Source organism: Arachis hypogaea, chromosome 7 (genome assembly GCF_003086295.3).
Source record: "Arachis hypogaea cultivar Tifrunner chromosome 7, arahy.Tifrunner.gnm2.J5K5, whole genome shotgun sequence".
Taxonomy (NCBI): domain Eukaryota; kingdom Viridiplantae; phylum Streptophyta; class Magnoliopsida; order Fabales; family Fabaceae; genus Arachis; species Arachis hypogaea.
This window is the reverse complement of record NC_092042.1, coordinates 8,093,738-8,100,401: the sequence shown is the minus strand read 5'-3', so window position 1 is coordinate 8,100,401 and position 6,664 is coordinate 8,093,738.

The following is a 6,664-nucleotide window of genomic DNA, read 5'->3' as shown; positions in this document are numbered from 1 at the left end:
ATTTTGCATGTATCTCATTTATAGTATAAACGAAATAAGACAAGTGGATGAGAAACGTATATATCTCGTTTACAGTGTAAACGAGATACATGTATTTTTTTAATTTTTAAAAATAATAAAAAATATTAATATTATCAATAATTCAAACTTTTAACATGCAATTAGTATATAAAAAAGTTGGTAAAAGAAATTAAAATGAATATATTTGATCAATTCAAAAGGATTGATGAAATAGTGGGAATATAATTAAGACGGTTATCTCTCACGTTATTTTCCACTATCCACTTGAGATAACCGTTTCAATTCTCTCTTCCACTATTCCATTAATTTCTCATAATAATTGACAAACGGTTATTTTTATTTTTCAAATTTAAACCAATCAAATTGAATTGTAATTTAATTTAAAATTTTAAAATTTTAAATTAAATTAAATTAAATTATATTAAATCAAAGGGTTACTTTTATTTTTAAAAAATTTTAAATTAAATTAAATCAAACGTAACGGTTACTTTCATTCTTTAAAAACGGAACGGTTACTTTTTTTTACCGAAGATAGGAGACTCGAATCCACAACTTCTTAATTGAGTATAGAGAAATTATACCATTTGAGCTATTACTCATTAGCAACGTAACGGTTACTTTGATTTTTTAAAAATTTTAAATTAAATTAAATCAAACGGAACGGTTACTTTCATTTCTTAAAAATTTTAAATTAAATTAAATCAAACGGAATGGTTACTTTTATTTTTAAAAATTTTAAATTAAATTAAATCAAATGGTTACTTTTATTTTTTAAATTTTTAAATTAAATTAAATTAAATTAATTAAATCAAAGAAAACGATTATTTTTATTTTTTAAAATTTTAAATTAAATTATGATTCAATTGGATTGATTTAAATTTGAAAAGTAAAAATAACCGTTTACCAATTATTAGAAGAGATTGATGGGATAGTGGGGAGAGAATTGAAACGGTTATCTCACGTGGATAGTGGGAGATAACGTGAGAGACAACCATTTCAATTCTCTTTCCACTACCCCATGTTTTGAGTATTAATTGATCAAACATATCTATGTTAATCTATTCTACCAACTTTTTTACGTACTAATTACATCCTAAAAGTTTAGATTATAGATAATATTAATATTTTTAATTATTTTCAAATTTTTTTTAAAAAAATACATGTATGCTAGAAACGAGGTATACACGTTTCTCATCCACTTATCTTATCTCGTTTACAGTGTAAACGAGATACATGCAAAATTGAGAAATATTTATTTCAGTAAATATTTTTTAAATTATTTATTTTGATAATTATTATAATTAATTTTTTTGTTAAAATAAAAAATCCCCTATTTCCCCTTTTTTTAATTTCTAGATTTTCATAATTTTTTTGTGATGAATTTTTCTTTTTTACGATGTTTTCTCCTTCTCCTCTTTCTTTTAAATTCGTGCATGTAGATTCTTTTTTTTCTTTCGTTTTTTTTTTCTTCTTTCTTTTTCTAAAAATATGATGAACAAATTAAATATTTGTTATAGACAAAAACTTAGTCTATCAGCTAAAATAAATACAAAAATAAAAAAATAAATAAAGGTAATTTTGTATAATTCTATATAATATTAAAAATTTTTATATTATAAAATATTTTAAATAAAAATATATCAAATTTAAATATTTAATATTAATTTATATATATTTTAATTATCTTTTAAACAATATAATATTTATTATATACCATCTCCTACATGATGTGAATCTCAATTAGTTAGGTTGACTAAAAGTTTAAGAAGAGTGTTTAAGGGGAATAATTTTTGTGATTTATAGCCATCAAATAATTATTAAAGATGATTTTAATAGTGTAAAATTATGATTCAATTGGAAGAAAAGAAGGCAATTCATCAAACTCATTCATTCCTTTCTAAGATAATTGTATGTTATGTGCATGCAGCAACCCATTGGCCAGCGGCAAACCCTTAAATGGAGCTCAGTACCGCGGCGGATTAGTCCTTAGCCTGCCGGGCTGGGGGATACCGTGGGAAACCAAAAAAAAGATAATTATATGTTATATTGTTATGTTTTTGTGTGAGTAATTGCATCAACCATAACTACCTTGCCATGTTGCTGTGGCAAACAGGAGAGCAAGGTGCTCAAGTTCTTGGGCTTCATTTGGAACCCTCTTTTATGGGTGATGGAACTAGCTGCCATCATGGCCGCCATTGCATTAGCAATTGGAGGGGTACGTTTTGCGTTCTACATTCCGTAACGTACGATATCCTAATTTGGCCTTGTCTAATCATGTTTAATTTCCTCCACAAATATGCAGAATGAGCCACCGGATTGGCAAGATTTTCTGGGTATAGTAGTGCTATTAATCATAAACTCCACCATCCGTTTTATAAAAGAGAATAATGCAGGAAAAGCGGCAGCAACACTCATGGCAGGCCTTGCCCCTAAAACCAAGGTATAAGAACAAAATAAACACAGATCTGAAGAATGATGATGATTGTTGGTTGGGTATTATATTTAAAGGGAAAGGAGAAAGAAGCGCGGGATTTAAAAAGTTATTATAACAATTTGATTAGACTTAGTTAAGTATTTTGTTTGGAAATAGAGTTTTATTTTTTTTCTTTACAAAAGATTTAACTATAAAGACGTAAATCTTTCATGTAAAAAAAAATATATTCAAGGAGTTTTTTTTTTAATTAAACTGTAGTTATTTCAGGCATCATCAATAACAACTAGAAAGATCAAAATCAATCCACTCTTTGTAGCTCTTAATTGACTTGTTGATAACCTCCGCAACACTTGCTTGATTCCTGAATATTTTGTCATTCCTTTCCGGCTAAATATTTCAGATGATAGCACAAAAATCAATCAACCATCTATTGCGTTCATCCTTCTTAGTAGGAGTCTCTGTCCAACTCTCTAGATGTTGTTTAATTGTTCTTGGAATAAACCATAGTTTCTTATAAGCGAACAACCAAGCATACCACATTTACCAAGTAAACTCACAACTCAGGAATAAATGATAAACATTCTCTTAATCTTTTTTACACAACACACAATCAGGATCATTTTGACCAACAATGCCAAATTTGCTTAATTTGTCCTTAGTATTGACTCTGCCAACTAACACAAACCAAGTGAACAACTCCACTCTTGGTGGAACCAACCCCTCCGCATTGAACAAGTGAAGTGATAATTGGAAATGTCATCCAAGAGTGTTTCAACCTGCAAAACTTGCACAAAGAAGTTAGTAGAATAAATGTCTGATCTATCAAATTTTCATACTATCCTGTCCTCTCTCTCATATGCTAAATTGATAGATTGTAGTACCCCATAAAGCTGATTCACTAATTAATTCCAACTTCCATTGGAATAGTTTTCTTCTCCATTGAAAATTTCATATCCACTCTAACCCATCTCAAAACCCACAATCTCTAATTACAGATCCACTTTGGTTTGAAACTGAGACCAGCCATGGAAAGATGTCCTTCAGCACACCACAAGCCAGTCAATTATCCTCCCAGAATCGAATTCTTCTTCCACTCCCTACTTCCAAAGATAATTCTTTGACCATCTTATACCTTACTTGCTGATCTTTTATCTGTAGCTGACAAACATCCCTGCATGGACATCCTTTTTTAGGTACAGGCTGATCAGAGAGTGAAATATTTGGGTTCATGTCATTGTAAGAGCACACAATTTTCTTCCATATTGGACAATCTTTCTTCGAGAACCACCACCACCACATAAATAATAATACTGCATTCCGAACAACTGCATCACCCACTCCCAACCCTCTTAGCCGTTTTAGAGCTTGCACAATTTTCCACTTTACCAAAGGTACCCGTGCTTTCCATCCTCTTTACTCCACAGGAACTTCCTCTGCAAGGAGATCAACTTCTCTGCTACTGTTCTGGGTATCTTATATAAGCTGAGGTAGTAAATTGGCAGGCTATTCAGTACAAATTTGATAAGGATTAGCTTACCAGCTTTATTGAGCATTTTGGCTTTCCACAAACTGAGCTTCTCTTCTACTTTGTCAATTATTGGCTTCCAAGTCTTGATCAATCTCGGATTTACTTCCAGAGAAATACCCAGATGTTTGACTGGCAGTGAAGCTTTTTTGCACCCCAACATTCTACACATCCTTTGTACCCACTCCTGCTCACATTTAACCGGAATCAAGTTAGATTTATCAAAATTAATACTCAGACAGGACATAATCTCAAAACACCGTAGAAGCCGCTTGTAGTTCTTGAAAGTCTTCTCTTCCTGTGGGCAAAATAGTATGGTATCGTCCCTAAATTGCAGGTGGAACAACTCAATATTATTCTTACCAACCAACAGAGGAGTAATCCTTCCATTTCTTACTGTCTCTCCTACCATCCTATGAAAGACATCAACAACAAGAACAAATAGGAATGGAGAAAGATGATCACCTTGTCTTAAGTCTCGTTCTATCTTAAAGGATTTAGAAGGCGACCTATTTATCAGAACCGACATCGACGCTGTGCAAACACATTCCTTAATCCACTCTCTTCATCTTTGCCCAAACCTCATCTTCTGAAGTAAAATATTCACAAAAGTCCACTTCACTTTATCATAAGTTTTTTAGAAATCCAGCTTGATTATCACCAACCTCTTCTTACTCTTCTTCAACCACTACACCATCTCACACGCAATCAAAGCCCCATCATGTATCTTCCTACCCTTCACAAAAGTACTCTGAGTCTCTCCTACTAATCTTGGCATTACCCTCCGCATTCTCCGAACTAGCACCTTCAATATGACCTTATACACACATCCTACCATGCTAATTGGCCGATGATCTTTGATCTCCCTAGCTCCAACAAACTTCGGAGCCAGCGCCACCCAAGTAATATTAGAATCTCTTGGTAGCTCTGTTGACTGAAAGAAATCCATGACAGCCTTAGTGAAGTCAGACCCAATTTCTCCCCAACACTTCTTAATGAAGTTTATATTGTAGCCATCATACCCAGGCGTCTTAGATGACTCGCAATCCCACACTGCATCTTTTGTTTCTTCAACCGAAGGCATCCTCTCTAACTCTGCAGACTCCTCTTCCTGTATCTTATTAACTAGCCCATCACAAAAGCCTATCAAAGGTGACGCTTCCTGATGATACAAGTTCTTGTAGAAATCTCTTATGGCAAGCTTGATCCTGTCTTGATTCCTCACCAGCCTTCCATTTATCACTAAGGCATCGATTCGATTGCTCCGTCTTCTGGTTGAGGCTAAATTATGGAAATATCTAGTATTTTTATCCATGTGCTTAGCATGTCGAGACCTTGACATATGCTTCCAATGAATCTCCTTCCTGACATATCATTTCTTGCAAAGGCTAACAAGGGCCCTCCTCTTTGCCTCCATAGTTGCATCATAGCATCCATCACTAGCCAACTCATCTACCTTCCAGATTTTATCCTCCAGCTTGTTTATCCTCAACTCAATATCTCCAAACTTCTCCTTATGCCATTTTCTCAAAGGTATCGGTAAAGCCTTCAGCTTTTCAGTAAAATAAACCTCTCCTAGCCCTCTCCATTCCTCCTTTACCATTTTGAGAAAACCATCATGCGTGAACCAAGAATCCAAATTTCGGAACGGCCTTGGCCCCCATTGCACTCTACTATCCTCCACTATCAACGGACAATAATCCGATAAACCTCTCTGCCCACCTTTAAGCCGCGTCTCAGGAAACTCTTCAACCCATTCCATGCTAACCAACACCCGATCAATGCGACTGCACGATTGGCCCCTGAACCAAGTAAACTTACAGTCATTCATCTCTAAATCCACCAGTTCCATATCCTATATCCATCTTCTAAAATCTTCCACTGCTGCTGTTAATGTACTAGCTTCTTTCCTCTCATCCACTATTACAACCTCATTAAAGTCACCCATGTAGCAAATTGGGACTTGACATAACCCAGAAATAAAACTCAACTTTTTCTATACATTCATCTTGTCCTCTCTAGCTAGGCACTGTACACCAAGCAAAATGCACAATTGAAACTATTATTCGTCAATACCCCTTTCACACACAACCATCTCTCCCCTTTATAACAATTACTTGACATAAACATCATGTCATCCTACATCAATAATAAACTCCCAGAAGCACTATCCGATCCCACGAATTCCCAACCCACCGCATCATTTTCCCAAGTTTGCGCTACATCAAACTTATTCACTACCTGTTTCTTCGTTTCTATCAATCCTAACATGTTTACCTTATTTTTTCTCTGAAAACTTTTCACCATTCCCAACTTTCTGACACCCCCTAAACCCCTCATATTCTGACAATTGTAAATCATTTAAGCACTGTATTACATACCTTGTTTTAATTTTTAGGACGACTCCTTCTTGCTTTCTCTTTTTTATTTTGCTTGCCTCCTTTTCTGTGCATTCGCTTCATTCTGAGCTTGAAGAATAGCCATAACGTCTTCTTCCTCGTCATAAAGAACAACTCTTGATTTCACTGCCAAATCCCAAGCCACTCTATTTTCAACCAAATCATCTTTCCAACTTCCTCCTTGCTTTTCTAGATCCGGCTCACTACCTATATCCTTTCCAGAACCTCTAGAGTCCTCCAAGTCACTATTTGTTTGAACATCTGTACCAACATCAATGAGCATCA